Source organism: Pogoniulus pusillus, chromosome 19, assembly GCF_015220805.1.
Source record: "Pogoniulus pusillus isolate bPogPus1 chromosome 19, bPogPus1.pri, whole genome shotgun sequence".
Taxonomy (NCBI): domain Eukaryota; kingdom Metazoa; phylum Chordata; class Aves; order Piciformes; family Lybiidae; genus Pogoniulus; species Pogoniulus pusillus.
In genome coordinates, this window is record NC_087282.1 from 1,471,265 (window position 1) to 1,490,378 (window position 19,114).

The window sequence follows — 19,114 nt, forward strand, 5'->3', positions numbered from 1 at the left end:
AAATGAGAAGGAAAGAGAAGCTAAACTCTAGATTCAAGTATGAAATCCAAGTAAGAAGTAGATTTCTGTTTTGCAGCAAACTTTCAAAGATCTTCTCACAGAGGCCTGCTACAGGATGAGAAAGTTCCTTTTTACTGTATGCATACATGGAAGTAAGACTTAGAGAATTGCTTCCTGGTTTAAAACCTTTGTCATCAAAATGAGATCTAGAAAGTTTCTGTTGCATGATGTAATAAAAACAGCAAAACCAATTCTTTCAGAATTTACTTAGGGGAAGAAAGTGGGAATGAGATTAACAAAACAGCCTAAATTCATCTTCACATAATAGGATTGCATCAGGGATAATTTTGCCCTGATTGGTTTCTTAAGATTTCATTTCTGAAGCTTGGGTTCAAATCAATAAGAGAAGAAGAAGGTGTAAGATGTTTGTGAGTTACAGAGGGTCGCCTTGAGAGATGAAACAGCTCTTTTGAGTTTGCAGTTGTGTTATAACTGTTAAACATCTTCTCAGGGCATCTGGATTCTCTCCTTCCACATCTCTCCTGCCTTATCACAAAACATTTTGAGACTCTAAGTGCACTAGCCAGAATTTTCTTCAAGAGCACTCCTTAAAGCTGGCATAAATGGTTCATGTCTGGACTGTTCCTGGAGCAGCAAATTGGAAGGCTGAGTAGAAAGGGCCATAAACAGTCTTTGCTGCTCTAGTACATTCAGATGCCAACGGCATCCTGGCCTGCATCAGCAATAGTGTGGCCAGCAGGACAAGGGAGGTTATTCTGCCCCTGGACTCAGCACTGCTCAGACCACACCTTGAGTGCTGTCTCCAGTTCTGAGCTACTCAACTCAAGAGAGATGTTGAGGTGCTAGAAGGTGTTGAGAGAAGGGCAGCAAGGCTGGGGAGGGGCCTGGAGCACAGCCCTGTGAGGAGAGGCTGAGGGTGCTGGGGGTGTGCAGCCTGCAGCAGAGGAGGCTCAGGGCAGAGCTCATTGCTGTCTGCAACTGCCTGAAGGGAGGTTGTAGCCAGGTGGGGTTGAGCTCTGCTGCCAGGCAAGCAGCAACAGAACAAGGGGACACAGTCTCAAGCTGTGCCAGGGGAGATTTAGACTGGATGTTAGGAGGAAGCTGTTGGCAGAGAGAGTGATTGGCATTGGAATGGGCTGCCCAGGGAGGTGGTGGAGTTGCCATCCCTGGAGGTGTTGAAGCCAAGCCTGGCTGGGGCACTTAGTGCCATGGTCTGGTTGCTTGGCCAGGGCTGGGTGCTAGGTTGGGCTGGATGAGTTTGGAGGTCTCTGATGATTGTCTGGGTATCAGAACATCCCCAGGGAAAGCAATGCAGCTTCTTGCAAATTAAAGGAAGTTAGGCACAGCTCTTACTTCGGTGGTCTTGACTGGTCTTAACTTTGTCTAAACTTTGCACACCACTCTCATTCCCTGCATTTCTCCTTGGCTCCTGCAGAAGGAAGTACTGAGTTTACAGAGGAAAACTTCCATCTGAACTATTTACAATTTCCCATGGAGTCTTGATCTTAATAATGATCCAGTCCACAGCAGAATCCCCTGCAGCTGACTTCTGTTCAAAACAGTTATTCCACCCATGGTTGATGAGGCCGTTTCAGTCTTTGCCCACTTGTTTAAAACACCACTAAGTCTCTAACAGTTTGTTCCCTGATTCCATACTGGCTCTTTCTCTCTGGCTGCATTTATGGAAAGGATGAATTTTCAAGCATTGACAAAAGTTATTCACAGCACTCTTGTGGGCTTGCCTGACCTCAGTGCTGAGTCTGAAGACCTCAACTTCATCTTCCTTGGAGGTGAAGCTGGGCACCTGGTTGTTTGAAGTAAGATGGGAGTTATGTCCTGTTGTTAAACATTGCCATCTACAGCTATTTGTTTGCAGAGAAGGTCCTTGTTTTGATTTTGTTTGTTTCTTTCCTCCTAGAGATATGCAGGAACTTTGCTCTGGGTTGATGGGGCATATTTGTCTACTGTGTTAAGACACAGGTCTTTGTGCTGGAAGAATGCATGTTAATGGAAGGGATGCATTTGATCTAATGTCACCTTTCCTTTCACCCATCACTGTTGAGCTGTGAGTCTGAGCTGTCTGACAGGATCTCTCAGGTGATCGCTTTCAGCAGCTAGTGGATTAAGCATACATCTGCCACCTCCAGAAATGGGACACTGTGGTTACGAAGAGCAAAACCATCTGCCAGAGGTAGATAGAGACAACTGCTCTCAAACAGGAGATATCCTCTGTCATTGAAGCTGTTTTTTTCAGACATTTAGAAATGGTTTGCACTTAGATCAGCTTTGAAGTGTGTTGAAAGCATCTGACTAGGTTTCTGCATATGAATATGAGTGAAAGAACATTTGGCTTCCCAACCTTCTATCCTTGCCATCACGTCTGTGAGAAGTAGGCAGCTTTCCGGATTTAGGTTCATTAATTAGGTGGAATTGCTCAAGTAAACTTGCCCAAATCCCTACTTTCATTCATAGGAGCAGAAGGTTCACAAGTTCAGTGCTATGCCTTGCTGGAGCTTCTTCTGTTACACACTTTTTAATGAGCATTGTGTTTACTTACTGAAAAGAAAGCAATGGCAAATAGGAGAGAAAAATGAAAAAGAAGTTTGACCTTTTAAAAGCTAGAGATGTATGAGACCTGCTCAGAGTTTCTGAAGGTTATAGACATTGCTTTCAATAAAGCTGTAGAACATATTTTAAGCTTTCTCCATTGCACCACACAGGTTCACAGTGCTGGCAAGCTGAATTCTTCTTCACCTGAAGCATTCAAGGATTGTTGTTGCAACTGCAAACCCCAGAAGCATGAGTACAAAAAGCATGTCCCCTAATTGTAATTGCTTTTCTGTTGGATTTGCAAAATATCATTTTTCAGCAGTGAACTTGACAGCCTGTCATTTTTATTTGAAGAGGTATTTCTGCATTTAAATAATCATTGCAATCACTGAAACCATAATAACTTAAAAGCAGCTATATTTTCTCAGGCAAGTTGCCTGGAAACGAAGGTTTTGATGCTTTAGAGGAGGAGATGAAATAAAATATGTAGGTCCTGGAGTCCTTAGTATTTATAGCTGTGGGGAATCCTCCATCAACTGGCCAGTGCAAAGCAGTGCTTCAAAACAACAGTCAAAAATGCAGTGTGGGGAAGGGAATATGCAGACACTTGAGTCTGCTTGGTGTCTGGACACCCAGGCTCCTTGAAAAGAGGCACTGCACAGTTCCTGTGAAATGGTTATCAGTTTTACTGCTGCCTTTTGAGTAATGACCAGAAAGGACAGTGCAGAATATGCCAGCACGTGAGCTGGGAAACCTTTGGTAATCCTTCCTCTGTCTGAGGGGGTTGCTATGTTCTCCTTGTAGCTTGTAAAATCCATCCTACCACCCTGCAAAAACCGCAGGAAAGGATTCGCTGTTCTGAGGAGGAAAATACTGGGGCGGATGGACGGCGAGACAGAGCAGGAAGCAGCAGGACTCTGAAGGCTAATGGCAGTGGCACTCCCGAAGAGAGGAGGCTCTGCTTTAAGACTTTTTGGGTCAGCCCTAGGAAGAAGGTCGCAGAAAAATACCATATAGCTTTGTAGGGTGGATGTTATCCATCTCGTATGATATGTGCAATACTTTAAAAGACTACTTCCACAGTGAGTGCATGGTCACCAGTTTGGAAGCATTTCACCCCTTACGTTTCATCCTCAAACTCAGAACATTTGGTTATTTCCACTGAGTTAAAATACCTTGTCAAAGTCCCCCTGCCTTCTTGTAGCTGAGGGCAAGTTCCTGGTTGAAATGATGTGATGCTGTGTCTGAAAAGGCATAAGAAAACAGGCAAAGAACAACTCTACAGCTGACTTTGATGGTACTGTGTCATGTGTAATCGCTGAAGATTGAACCAGTCACCTTGAGATTCTGAGGGCATTGTTCAATGGCATCTAAAACATTGATTTTCTGTAACTATGAATCCTCTCAAGTAGTCATTAGACAGGAAGCAAGTTACCTGGCCTTTTTTTAATACAGAAAATGTTAGAAAGAGAGAAATCTAGCCTGGAGGAGGCAAGCTGGAAGCTGAGGAGCAGTTTGTCAGACCTGAAGCAAAGGTATATCTCCCAGGACTGGCAGGGGAGATGCTATTCAATTGATTCTCAGGAAGATCTAGAATAACTTTTTGCCTTTCCTCACCTGACAACAATCCATTTTGGTTGACTGAAAATGGGCCCAAAGTCACACACAAAAAAACCCAAACCAAACAAAACAAACAAACAAAAAAAACCCAACCCCACATCAAACACAACCTGAGCTCTTGGTAGACACAAAGAAGAGCTAACTAAGCCTTGATGTCTTTTTCAAAGCTAACATTAGTTGGGAATGTTTACTGCCAACAGATGTTTCAGTGTTGAGGCAATTACTTGCAAACATTGCCCAAGACTATGTGAACCTTTGCTTCAGCAAAAAGTTGTTTTCCATATTCTCTCTTGGTACTTGGAAATGCTGAGCTAAAAAAAGAATGGTTATTGCAGGTGCTTGCTGTTGTCAGCCTGTTGGTTAGAATGACAGAGAAGTACAAGCAACAACATTGTCAGGTGATGTTTACAAGAGAGAGGTAGGACAGCACACAGACATGCCAAAGTATCAGCAATAGGGAAAACAATCCTGCATGTGTATCTCATTTTTAATGCAGCTGGTATTAGCTGTCTGCTTCTAACAAGTGCCATCTCCCTGACTTATGGCGGTGCCAGAACTTGCTGGAGTGCTGCTAATCTAAGAAAAGTCCCTAAATTAAGTAGTCTGCTGCTGCAGCTGGAAGTAATGTATAGAGATATCTGTGTATGTATCTCTAAGCTGTTGGGATTGTATGTTGCTCTCATCAGTGTGACGTGAGTATGGCCTCAACTTGGTGTTCCAAGGTATAGTGTTGTTGATAGACACTGTTGACTAGTGGGCTGGGCAAACTCTGGAAGTGATTGTGGAAATAAGGGAAATATCCCAGTTCTGCAAAATCAGAGGATAGCTTTGAGGACGTTTGGATGTGCTTTGCATTTCATACCAAAGCTGGCCAGGCGTTCACAAAGTGAACACTTTGAAGCCTGGCAGTTTTGTCTCCGTTTGCCTTGTCTGGCTGTACACATACGACCCTGCATGGATATTTCTGTTGGACTAGAAGAAGTTCTGGGGGATAATTTGTGGTTGTTTTCTGCATCTTCTGGCAGGAATTGCCTAGGCACAATGAACATAATCTGCATATGTGACTGTTAGGGAGTTACCCACCCCACACACACCATGAATTCACCCAGACTAGACTCAGCTGGCCAGAAGTTAAGGAATGAAGCTATGTTTACAGCTTAGCACAATATACAAGCAGATATTTACAATGTATTGCAAGCATTTACAACTAGATACAGGTTAAAAGTAATACAGAAAAACAAAACCTCTTCCAGAAACTAGAGTCCCCAGAAGGGGCTCCCAACCACCCTTCCACCTTCTTTCCACACCTCTACTTTATTCCAGAGTCTGCCTTTCGTGCAAAGTGAGTTGGGAGGATCAACAAAGGGGTTAGAAACAGAAGGATTAGTTGGGTTACACGGATCCAGGCAGAGCAGCAGAAGCCCAAGGAGAAAACACAGACACCCAACTCTGACAGATAAACACTCTCTTATCTGTGTTTGTGTCCTTGCTTTTATACATCTCAGCAAACCTATGAGTGAAGCAGACATCACCATTGTTTCCTTTTCACATCATATAATCTAATTTATCTCATTAAAATATTCCAATTAGCCTCAAACCAGTACAGCATACTGAGAACTTAAAACACTTCTCTGTCTCTGCAGTCAGCATTTAACTATTTTGTATTACTGCAGGATTGAAATGTGGCAAACTGAACCAGGCCATCGCTGTTTCTTACACAAAATTCTTCATTAATCTTCTTTGCTGTCCTGTTTACTCTCCCATAAAGTCTACAGACCTCACTGAAGATTGTGCATTACAATTGAGATCTGCGTTGTTGCAAACCACAGAAATTCCTCTGACAAAACACAAATTCCCAACCTATTCCTTGGTTAAATCTTCCAGTTGCTGATTTCCCTCATCCAGCTTGTTTCTGGTGGGTTTACTTTCGTCTCATGTTATTTTGTTTGCAGCGCAGTGTCTTGGTTTTTAGTGTGACAGCAGATTCAAATCAAATAATCTGCAATAAACTGAGACATTAAAAAGTAATGTAGTTAATTTAGAACAGAGGCAGACTTTCTGAGGAACACTTAGCTCTGGCACTGGACAAGTGACTCAAAAGGCTTTCTAATTGCCTCTCTGATTAGAAGCTTGAAAAGTGATTTTGCAAAAGCTTCTGATTGTGGTTCTTTGTTGTGTGTAGTGATTCCTCTGGCACCAGCGGCTGAAGGTGTTTCTTTATCTCAGCATCCCTTTCTCTGACAATGGCCCTCTCTCTGTACCTGCCAGAGAACACACAAGAAAACTGTTTATGAGCAAATACAACTGACCTCAGGAGGGACTAATTGCTTCATTAAAACAAAAATCAAGGGAATACAAGAAGAAGAGGGCAAAAGAGTGTGGCAATTAAAATTGGCTGTGTTTTAAGTAATAATAATGAATAATAATAAAAATCTGTGACAGTCCAATGGGAAATTTGGCAGTGGAGAAAAGGCTTCAGTTGAAAAATGGAAATAGTCTATTTAGAATGAAAGGCATTGTAGGTTCTTTTCATCAAAGTGAACAGCTTGCTGACAGTTGCATGATTTCATGTAAACATTTCAGTTTTGTCAGGGCTTTAGCTATGAGAAAATTGCACTTCACTGTAAGGTGTCCATCTGATTTATTGTCCCCCTTGTCACAATAGGCCTTCTGCTCTTATTTGCTTTGGGCATGGATCAAATTTTTTTCCCTTGTCTTTTTACTCTGCTATATCTCACACTAGTTGCTGGTCCAGGGGTTGCTTTGCTGGAATATCAAGTCGATACCTCATTTTAACTAGCTGGAAATGAAAAGCCAGTCATTTTTCATCTGCAAATGTATCTTGGAAGGCACATGAATAATCTCTCACTAACTCTGATCAGCAGCTCCCAGAGCTGTGTGTATGCAGAAAACCCAGAAGAGGCCCCCACAAATCTCTCCGTGAATCACATTTGTCTTTTCTTCTGGAATGCTTACAGGGCCACCATAAAACCTGCATCCTTATTTTGAGTCATGTCCAGGGAGCACTGCTGAAATCTAAGTGATAAAATCCACGTGTGGCTGAGTGCTCATTTCTGCTGTTCAGTCCCACAGCATGCATGGACCCAGGAACAGTAACTAATAATGCATATACACAACAAAACCTCTGCTTACAAAGGTATTTGCCATTTATGATTCAAAACATGATTGTTTATTAACAAAAAATGGGAGTCCCATCTGGCATTAATACTTTAAAGTATTTAGCAGGAAGCTGTGATTTGAAATGAGATCTGTGCCCAGAGGTGAGCTTTCCAGGGTGTGGGACTCTGGCGTGGAGCTGTGCTTCATTTCAGCCTCTTCTCCCAGGTAACCAGCAATAAAACAAGGGGACACAGTCTCAAGTTGTGCCAGGGTAGGTAGAGGCTGGATGTTAGGAAGAAGTTCTTCCCAGAGAGAGTGACTGGCATTGGAATGGGCTGCCCAGGGAGGTGGTGGAGGCACCGTCCCTGGGGGTCTTCAAGAAAAGACTGGATGAGGCACTCAGTGCCATGGTCTAGTTGACTGGCTAGGGCTGGGTGATAGGTTGGACTCGATGATCTTGGAGGTCTCTTCCAACCTGGTTGATTCTATGATTCTATGATTCTAAGCAGTACCTGGGAATGTGTGCTGGGCCTTAGGAAGAAGTTCTTCAGTATGGGAGAGGTGAGACTCTGTGGGACCACCCATCTTGAGTACTGTGGTCAGTTTGGGGCTCCCCAGTTGAAGAGGGACAGGGATCCACTGGAGAGGGTCCAGCAGAGGGCTAAGCGGAGGGTGAGGGGCTTGGAGCACTGCCTGGTGAGGAGAGGCTGAGGGCCCTGGGGCTGCTTAGTCTGGGGAAGACTGAGCGAGGATCTAATACATATCTATAAACACCTGCGGGCTGGGGTCGGGGGGGGACAGGCTCTGCTCGCTGCTCCCTGGCACAGGACAAGCAGCACTGGATGGAAGCTGCAGCACAGCAGGTTCCAGCTCAGCACAAGGGGCAACTTCTGTCCCAGGTTGAGCCTATAGGGTTAAAAAAACATTGTCTGTGGGCAAGAAGATTGTTATTCAGTGCCATAATCCTGCTGTCTCTTTACAGACTCACAGCCAGGTCAGTTTGTCTCCTTTCCTCCTCCTCCTGCCCTGGGTGTGTGGCGGGAGCCAGTTTGTGGGGCCCGTGTAAGCAGTAGGCCTCCCGGGTGGGGAGGCCTTGGGGGGGGATTGGAGCACTGGGCAGTGTAGATTCAGTGTTTGGGGGATGGGGGAGACTTCAGGGGGGTTTGCCACCATGATTGCTTTGTAATGTCTATGGCTGTGTTCTCTCTCTCTAATAGAAGTCTGTATTTTCTCTCCAGTGTGATTGGAGAGTTTAATCTCTGTCGGCTCTCTTTAGAAAAACCACAACAGCTTCTTGCCTGGAGGGGTCCCAGAGCCCTGGCACAGGCTGCCCAGAGGGGCTGTGGAGTCTCCTTCTCTGGGGACTTTCAGAGCTGCTCTGGATGTGTTGCTGTGTGCCCTGAGCTAGACTGTGTGGGCCTGCTCTGGCAGGGGGTTGGGCTCAGTGATCTCTTTGGGTCTCTTTCAACGCCTGGCATCCTGTGAGCCTGTGAAAAGGCTGTCCTGGGAGGCTGTGCATACCTCCTCCCTGGGCTAGTTCAAGGCCAGGGTGGATGAGACCTTGAGCAGCTGAGTCTAGCTGAGAGGTGTCCTTGCCCATGGTGGGGCAGTTGGAGGAGAAGAGCTTCCAGCCTGAGCCGTGCTGTGCACTGTGTGCTGTCCGTGTCGTGCTGCCTTCAGTTGGGCCTTGCTTTTGCACCTTGACACGTCAGTGCTGCCTGGAGCAAGTGCAGGCGTCTGGCCTCCAGCCGCACGGTTTGGGTGGGAGGGGGCTGCTGCTGAAATCGTTTGACTCCTGCAGTGCTTCAGCCCTCCCTTGCCGGCGTCAGCCTGTTTTTGTTTTGGTTTCTGTTTCTGTTTTGTAAAGCCGATCAGATGTAGCACTCTGCTGGAGCTAGCAGGCTTTAATTAGGTGTGTTGTCACTTTGTCCTGAAACTAACCCTTGGTGGCTATTTGGCTTCTTGTTAGACTCGTTTGGAATTGTAGGTATCTCTCACACTCGGCTTTCTGTGCCCAAAGGCTGTGTAAATACAAGCTGAAAGCAGCAGTAGTTAATTTTTAGCTGCTGCTGCTTGTGTTTGCTTTCTGCCATTCTTCCTGTTGTTAAGCAGTGGTTAGGCAGCAGCACTTGGTCAGCGCTTGTCCTGTAATGATGGTTGGAACGTTTGTGTGTGAGGGTGCATTGTGCAGACAGTAAAGGCTGAGCCTTTAATCATACTAATTAATTCTGCTTCAGGAGTTCTCTAAAAACAACCACACTCATTTTCAGAGCAAACCTGCTTATTTTGAGGATAGGTGACAAGATCTGGCCTAGACGCGAAGAGATGCGAATAGTTTCACCCAGAAATAGATACTATTAATTAGATATACAATTATTTCTCCTATTAAAGTAACAGACCCACACTGCTAAAGCGCAGACTTGCAGTGATACCAGTAGCACATTGATATGTCCTCAGCTGTTCAGCAGTTTCAAGCGCAATAGAACTAATCCTACCTAAGACTGCTTCTAAAAAGGTGCAGTTAGCACTCAGGTGTATCTGTGGGAGCTTTGTGCCTGCAGTTGGTAATTCTTACCTGCCAGTTGATCCACTTCTTGTGTGATGATTTTAACCTGTTGCAAACAGTGCTGTTGACTTCCCAAGCTACACCTGCCACACTGAGTCATCGAAGCAGCCAAGAAAATTAATTTCCCTGTGCTTCGTTTCCTATCAGGTTTAAAACTCCATTTCCAGTCAGTCTCTTCTCTCTGAAGTGAACCGACTCAGAGTTTGCATTCATGTTTTGCTAAAGCCATAGCTGAAAAATCAGTAGGTACCCAGCAACACACAGTGAAAGCTGGTCTTGGAATATCCAGATGAGGAGTCCTGCTCTTGAGTTCAGCCAGAACTGCTGACAAGGCTGAGAGAAAAAGCAGTACCAAGATTTTATCCTGGAAAGTGTTCCATCGTTTTTGTGTTGGAAATTAATAATCTATTATGAATATTAATTTCTGTCTGACCATTAATTTCTGTCATTAATATTCAAAAATTCAGGAAAATTCCCTGAGATTCTTTGGATTTTCTGTCGGCAGGAAGTAGTTGCACAGAGGGTATTTATAAACACAGAATTAGCAGTTTAAACAAGCAGAACTTGGAAAAACAGAAATGCAAAACCAGGAAAAATTCTAACTATGCTTAAGGAGCCTCAGCGTTAACTCCAGCAGATGTACTTAGGATGCTTTGTGTCCCTGAGTAAGTCTCCTGTAGAAAGATGCTTCTAAACTCGTGATAGTTATCCCGGAGTAAACCACAGAATATTCCAGGCAAAGGGAAGGAGAACTGAGATGCTGCTGAGCTAGGGCAAGCTGCATACAGGTGGCTGTGTGATTCCCACTTAAGCTGTGAATGAGCTGCTGCTGCCGGCGGAGGGTCAGGGCAGAAAGGCAGTTTCTAAATCACCTCCCAATAAATACTTCCCTTTGAAAGTGAAACTGGCCAGTATAGGCACTAGCACCATTGTTGTGGTCAATGAATTCAAAGCTTTGTGCCTCCTGTGACCACAGAGACACGATGAGGGGCAGCATGGAACACCTGACACGTGGTGCTAAGCCCTTAGCCCTCAGCCCTTAGCCCTCAAGGCTTTGCTGGGAACAAACCCTTATTGTTTGCTCTTCTGACTCAACTTCCTGGACCTGCAACAGAAGGAGAGCAAGGGTTAAACTGGCCTGGCAGGGTTTATGCCCTGCTCCTAATCAGAACTATAAACCAGTCCATTTCTGTACTGACACTCCTTGAGCCGGCTGTAAGGTCTGGTCTGCACCACAGTCACTGGTGTATGCTGTGTGGGTTAGGTGTTGTTGGTATGACAACAGCTCACTCAAACCCATGCTTAGACAAGTATGTCTGCTTAGGTCCCCTTCCCTCAAGGCCCAGCTGTGCTAGCAAGCACAGCTTATCTGCCATTATGACTACCTAGATGAAGAGCATGGTTGCCTTGGTCACAGATCACAGCTCATTATCCAGCTCTTTTAGTGTAGAACTTGCCTCAGGCATAATGTCTCCTGGAGCTATTTCTGGGCTGCTTCATTTTATGCAGCATCCTCTGCTCAAGCCTCTGGCCAAAGCCACAGAGCAGTCCTTGCTTCTAAACAAGTGAACACCTTTTTTCTGTGCTGTAGCATTTCCATTTCCAGCCCTGACATTAGTCCATTTTGTGGCTTCTGGGAATTAATATTTCAGTTTTAATGTTACTAATAGATCAGCCTTTACTTTACCTGTGTTGCTAGAAGCAATTAATAATACCTTACTGACTCCCCATGAATAGCATAAAATATTGATATGAGAGCAAAAAGACTATTTATACTCCCTGAATTATAGACCCTCCTTCTACCTGTCCAGAGCAGACATCTCTACTAAGACCTTTGCAGGGGAGTTATCTTGGCTTTTCTTGCATGCTCAGCCAACTGTGTGCAGTTCTGGGGACCCCAACACAAGAAGGACATGGAACTGTTTAGAGTGAGTCCAGAGGAGGCCACAAAGATGATCAGAGGGCTGCAGAAGCTCTGCTATGATGACGAACTACAACAGTTTGGGCTCTGCAGCCTGGGAAAGAGAAGGCTTAGAGGAGACCTTGAAGTGGCCTTCCAGTATCTGAAGTGGGCTATAGGAGGGCTGAGGAGGGACTATTGACAAGGTCTTGTAATGACAAGACAAGAAGGAATGGGTTTAAACTGGCAGACGGGAAATTGCAGCAAGAGGTTCTGCCTCAACACAAGGGGGAACTTCTTTACTGTAAGGGTCACAGAGCACTAGAACAGGCTTCCCAGAGAGGCTGTGGGGTCTCCTTCTCTGGAGACTTTCAAGGCCTGTCTGGATGTGTTCCTCTGTGATCTGTGTTGTCCTGCTCTGGCAGGGGAGGTTGGACTCGATGATCTCCTTTGGTCCCTTCCAGCCCCTGACGTCCTGTGAGCCTGTGAAAGGGTTCTTTCCATTGAGAGTGGTGAGACACTGGCACAGGTTGTCCAGGGAGGTTGTGGATGACAGAATCACTGAATCAAAGATCACATTTGGTGATTCTATGCTCCATAACCTCCCTGAAGGTGTTCAGCACTAGGTTGAATGAGGCCTTGAGTGACCTGTTCTAGTGGGAGATGTCCCTGCCTATGGCAGGGGGTTGGGACTGGCTGAGCTTTGCAGTTCCTTCCAACTTAAACCATTCTATGATATCTACTAAAATGTTTGGTTTGAATCTGGAGTATTTTATCATTAGCTATCCAATATGTTTCAGTGAAAGACCAAGAGACATACAAGTAACATTTTTTTGCCTGTGTTCTCCATCAGGCGACACCAGATGACCTTAACACACAGACAGTAGGGAGCGAAGCACAGCGGCTGGCAGACTTCTAGGTCAGTGACCAAGCTGAAAATCCTGCAGGAGAAATGGATGTAAGTCTATTTTGAACACAAAGTCTTTGGAGGAATGAGTCAAACACTATGAGTTTGGACATGAATGTAAGTAAAATGCATTTTTTTCCACAGGAAAATGCCTGTTTCTGTAAAAGCTTTGCAGGGAAAAACTTAATTGAGAATTAAGAGAAAGGTGGGGTACCTGTGCCACTGCTATTAAATAATACATGCCCACTTGACAAACAATGCTCACAGATCATCTTGCAGAACAGAATATGATTATGATATGAATATTACTTGGGAAAGGAGAAGACAAATCACCTCGTCCTTCTGAATAAGTTATCAGGGAGGGCAAAGAGAGAGGACTGCATCCTGCAGGTTCATTTCTGTTGTTCTATGGCAATGAGGAAAATACAGACTCCCTTGTGATTCCAGCTAGCAAAATCTCTGATTGCCCACATTTCAGTTCCACAAGCATTTGGCACAAATCTCTTTTCCTCAGAGTGCGTTTGTAAACACATTTCCTATGGAAACCTTGTATGCATATGTACCTTCTTCCCCCATCCCTTCTTTAAACTGCAGCTGGAGACCTGGGGTCAAAACCCACAGTTGCTCTGTAACAAGCCTGCTTTAGGTAGGATTCTTCAGTTTCACACCTAGAGCTCAGTTTGAAGTGAGGAACTGAGAAATGAAGTTTTAAAGAGAAAAGCTGGCATTGTAATTAAAGCTCTACATGATGGCAATGTCTGGTTGCTAACACACTGAGGTGTAACTATAGCTCAGAAACATCAGTGAGCAGGTGACACATTCAGACAGGTAATTATGGCCCTCAAAAATACCACTATATTACTAAACTAATTCAAGTAGAACTTGTCCAAAGGAGTAGGAGAAGGGGCTACACAACCTCTGTGCACTTTTATTACCCCCCAGAAGATGAAGGCAGTCTTACTTATAAGACCTCTGAAAAGCCAATAGTGTGTTTTATTTTAGATTGCAAATTTTCATCCTCTGATTATCAGGGACCTGTTAAAAAGAATGGTCCAGCAAATACAGAGCTAGCCTAGCACTTGGGATTGCCACTTCTGCATCTCTTCTCAGAGACATTTCTGCATGTGGAATTGGCAAGTGACTTATTCTTATTGCACCTCAGTCCTGGAGATGTGAAATGAGGCTAATAGAGGTTTTGTATCTCACAGTGAAGATCCATTATAAACGACCGTGAGGTGCTTGGAGTCTGCTGTGTGTGTGCCAAGTGTGAAATATACCCAGGCAGGGATAGTTAATGGTGTTTTAATAACATCAAACCAGGAACCTTAACTGTGAAGCTGCATAGAGTAATTGTACTGATGTATCACTGATTGCTATTGTTTCAGTGATTCCCTGCTTTACATTGCCAAGGCATTTACACTGGTTTGATTTTGCCAGAGCAGCTATGGTGAGCTACGATAGACTGGGTTGCTCATCACTTTCTGTCATCATGAAAAAATATGTGATTCTTGTTCTTTGAGCTTAAGAAGAATGGAAAAGAACACTTTATATATATGTAAAATATATAATATGCAGACAAAGATTGTGACATTTTAAGCAATAGAAAAAGGTTTCTCGCAGTGTTTCGAAGGAGTTCCAGGGATGCAGGCATTACATGTTGCCTTGTCCAGTGGTGCAGGTCCTACATACATCCTTCAAGATAGAATTTCCTTCCTCTACCTTCCCCAGGAGCAGATGGTTTCACCGTTGTCTGTCTTTGTTTTCTGGTGGATTTGTTATTATTGTTATTTCACTCAGCTGGCAAAGCTTTGCTAGGTTTTAACCACGCTTTGGCAGGAGCAGCCTGAACTAAATGTGTCCTCGCAAAAATACTCATCTTTTTTAACAGAGAAATGTGGAGTTTGTTGTTTTATTATCTCTGCAAACCCAAAATGTCATTCAGCAGTCATGAAAGCAAGTAGAAATGGAAGGAGTGCATGCAGAAGAAACTGTGAAAGTGTAGATGTAGATGAAAGCTCAGTTCTCTTGGAAAGTGATTTGTGTCTCGCCCAATATCTTCTACTTTTTAGTGCTGTGTTTGGTAGAGTCAGTAGGAAATAACCATATGAATAATGAAGTACACTGGGAGAGAGAGGAAACAGGAGTAGGGCTGTGAGGTCGTAGATGGGTGGCCAGAGGCCATGGGATGAGATTGAACAAGGCTAAGTGCAGGGTTCTTCACTTTGGCCACAACAACCCCAAGCAGTGCTAAAGGCTGGGGACAGAGTGGCTGAGAGCAGCCAGGCAGAGAGGGACCTGGGAGTACTTGTTGGCAGCTGAAGAGGAGCCAGCAGTGTACCCAGGTGGCCAAGAAGACCAAAGGCATCCTGGCGTGGCTCAGGAGCAGTGTGGCCAGCAGGACAAGGGAGGTTCTTCTGCCCTGTACTCAGCACTGCTCAGGCCACACCTTGAGTGCTGTCTCCAGTTCTGGGCCCCTCAATTCAAGAGAGATGTTGAGGTGCTGGAAGCTGTCCAGAGAAGGGCAGCAAGGCTTGGGAGGGGCCTGGAGCACAGCCCTGTGAGGAGAGGCTGAGGGAGCTGAGGGGGTGCAGCCTGCAGCAGAGGAGGCTCAGGGCAGAGCTTTTTGCTGCCTGCAGCTCCCTGCAGGGAGGCTGTAGCCAGGTGGGGTTAGTCTCTGCTGCCAGGCAACCAGCAACAGAACAAGGGGACACAGTCTCAAGTTGTGCCAGGGGAGGTCTAGGCTGGATGTTAGGAGGAAGTTGTTGGCAGAGAGAGTGATTGGCATTGGAATGGGCTGCCCAGGGAGGTGGTGGAGTCACCGTTCCTGGAAGTGTTCAAGCAAAGCCTGGCCGAGGCATTTAGTCCATGGTCTAGTTGACTGGATAAGGCTGGGTGCCAGGTTGGACTGGATGATCTTGCAGGTCTCTTCCAGCCTGGTTGACTCTATGATTCTATGTGGTGCTCATATTCTTTGAAGTCAGAGCTTTCCTTTTCTGCTCTTGGTGTGCCAAATGGACTGTTTACGCATTGCGGTGTCTGAGGGACGCGTCGGCTGGGCCGGCTGACAGGTCCTGCTGTCTCCAGCAGGCAGCCTGGGTGGTTTTGAAATCACAGGCATGCTAGCTGGCATCTCTTTCCATTTGTAAACCACTTAATCAGAAGCAATCTCAGTGCAGTGCCATAGAGCACCCACCATAAACACTTGTATGAAAAGCAAGACCTGCTGTTAGACAAGGTGCTGGACTGCTGTGACATCCCTTTGGTCTCTTGCTTCTGACACACATGGCAAGCTTGGAGTCACAGAACATTCTGTGTAAAATATGATATATGATACTTGAGTCAAGTATCAGAGGACACTTGGTGGTTTTAAACCTTGGTAAATTAATTCACCTTGACATCCCTTTTGGGCAGAAATACAGGAAGTGATATTTAAGTAGATTTTAAAATAGCAGCAGTATTTTTCTTCATCTTACTGCCTCAGACTGTGTGTCAGATATGATAAAGAGAGGAACTGTTGTCTGTTTGTGAGCATGGCAGTGTCTTTGAACAAAGCCAGATGACTTCCGAGCTGACAAGTAAGACAGACAAGTGTCAAAACCCAATACACATTAGACTAGCATGAAAATGTCATATTCTACTCATTTCCACATCACAGATTTTGCTGTGTGCTTAGTTATTAGGAAAGTATCAGGTGTATTTCAGAGTTTTGACAGAAGTGTTTAGAACAGATGGATGGATTAAATTTGTCAGGTGAAATACTCCTGTTTTAATATGCTGCTATTCAAGCCTAGGAGACAATGAGGTGAACTGGGGTTTGCCTTCTCAAAAGGGAAGAAAAGCATAGAATAAGACAAAAGTTATTCAATTAGCCACATAGTTCTTAGTAAGGATTTAGGTTGGAAAGGACCTCAAAGCTCCTCCAGTTCCAACCCTCTGCCATAGGTAGGGAGACTTCCCACTACAATAAGTCTCATCCAGCCTGGCCTTGAACACCTCCAGGGAGGTTGTGGATGACAGAATCACCACATTCTGTCATCCACAACCTCCCTGGGCAACCTGTGCCAGTGTCTCACCACCCTCACTGCAAAGAACCCTTCCCTAACATCCAGTTTCAATCTCCTCTCTGCCAGTTTAAACTTATTCCTCCCCATCTTGTCATTAGAAGACCTTGTCAGTAGTCCCTCTCCAGCCCTCCTGTGGCCAGGAGAGGGGGGAACCTGAAGGGAGGCTGTAGCCAGGAGAAGTTGATCTCTTCTGCCAGGCAAGCAGCAAGAGAACAAGGGGACAGAGTGTCAAGTTGTGCCAGGGGAGGTCTAGGCTGGATGTTAGGAGGAACTTGTTGCTAGAGAGAGTGATTGGCATTGGAATGGGCTGCCCAGGGAGGTGATGGAGTCGCCATCGTTGGAGGTGTTCAAGCAAAGCCTGGATGAGGTACTTAGTGCCGTGGTTTAGTTGATTGGCCAGGGCTGGATGCTAGGTTGGACTGGATGAGCTTGGAGCTCTCTTCCAGCCTGGTTGATTCTATGATTCTGTGAAGGGTATAAACACGTGTGGGTGCCCTGTTTACAAGTTTGGAAGGGACATGGAGGCACCAGGCCTTTTGTCCTCCTTTCCTGCAGCTGCTTCTCCCACCTGCGGAAGGAAGGGGAGCAGAAAATCTGTCTGGGCAAGGCAGGACATGCTTAGGCCTATTTTGACCTTCCATGACAGTCCCACAGAAAAAAAACCAAAACTATTTAGGTCTTGAAAACCCTGAGAAGAGTTTTGCATCAAAATTCTGCTGTTGTCTTTTGGGTTTGATGAGGCAGCTTTGTAAAGAAGCTTGCAAATCACTCATGTATTCTCCAAACTCTGCTATTAGTGCAGAAAGTATTTGTTGTTTCCATGTAACACCTGGAAATAACTCCTAAGCTTCCAGTCACAAGCATGCCTGTGTTCCTCAGCTGCAGGTTTGCCTTACGCCCATGATAGGTTTTCACACCCAGCAGTTGTATCCAAAGGGGTTCCAGCCAGACCCCTTCCCAGGTGAAGGCCTTTCCCAGTGCTGGCTTGTTTTCTGTGATTGTGAGAGGCAATTTGCTCACATCTCACAGAGAGGTGATGAAAACTACAACTTGGAGGGGGGCCTGGGGTACTGGTTGACTGGGAGTCAGCAGTGTGCCCAGGTGGCCGAGAGAGCCACTGGCACCCTGGCTGGGATCAGAAGCAGGGACTGGAGGCGATCGTGCCCCTGTGCTCTGCACTAGGGAGGCCACATCTTGAGTGCTGTGTTCCAGCTCTGTGCCCCTCGTTGCAGGAAGAACATTGAGGGGCTGGAGCCTGTCCAGAGAAGGGCAACAAGACTTGGAAAGGGCCTGGAGCAGCTGGGCTATGAGGAGGGGCTGAGGGAGCTCGGGGTGTTTGGGCTGGAGAAGAGGAGGCTGAGGACAGAGCTCGTTGCTCTCTACAGCTACCTGAAGGGAGGTTGCAGTAAGGAAGAGGCAGCCTCTGCTCCTTGGTGGCAAGCAGCAGAATCAGAGGAAATGATTCCAAGCTGCCCCAGGGGAGGTTCAGGCTGGATGTTAGGAAACATTTCCTCACAGAGAGAGTTGTCAGACATTGGAACAGGCTGTCCAGGGCAGCACTGGAGTCACCATCCCTGGAGGTGTTTAAGCACTTAGGGACATGTTTCGTGTTAACCCTTCAGCGCTGGGTAGGAGGGTTGGACTGGATAATCTTGGAGGTCTCTTCCAGCCATGTATATCCTGTGATAGCCCTGTGTAACCTTGCTTGCCAAGCAGAGGGTGGTTGGCATCTTGCAGAACTGCACATATGAAGGTATATTAAAACCCACCAAGCTCTCACTTAGCTTTGGCTGTGCAATGTCTTTTGCATAGGCACTCAGGTGTGTGACCCATGTAATGTAAAATGGATTTCACGAGCAAAATAGCATAAATCGAAGAGACCAGCTCAGAATTGTGTTAATTCACACAGAGCTTGAATAGTGTTCGTTTGATGAATCCTCAGCTGTGGATTGTTTGTTTCTTTATGGATTGCCATTTCATTTAGACAGCCATATGACTTAAATTAAATTTCATGATGCAATCGTCTGCATTCACAAAGAAGGAGGTCTGCAAGCCAGGCTGAGAATAACAGGCCACAGCATTTTGTGCTAGGACTGACAAAGAAACCACTTAACACAGCTACTCTTGCAAAACACCCAGAGACTACCTTCACAGATTCCCCCAAGGTTATCTCTGTTTACAGGCATCGGAGAACAATGCAGCCTTTAAAAAAGCCATACATCTACGATTACTTTTATTGCAAAATTAAAGATGATGAAGTTGAAAGAGGAGGATTATGCACATTATATGCTGTGACAAATCCTTTCGTTTCCCTTTACTCATTAGGAGGGGACACAGAGGCAGTCAGTTAAATGAAAGCCTAATAA

The 19,114-nt window shown here is 45.4% G+C and overlaps 1 long non-coding RNA gene across 6 annotated transcripts in view; it reads left to right on the top strand.

Annotated features, from left to right (window-relative positions):
• The window catches only part of LOC135183759 (uncharacterized), a 120,941-nt gene that overhangs the window by 32,532 nt on the left and 69,295 nt on the right, over positions 1-19,114 (top strand). For all 6 annotated transcript variants that reach the window (XR_010305708.1, XR_010305709.1, XR_010305710.1 and 3 more), the window contains one exon: positions 12,631-12,735. This is a non-coding gene — a long non-coding RNA (uncharacterized LOC135183759). The remainder of the gene's footprint in view (positions 1-12,630; positions 12,736-19,114) is intronic.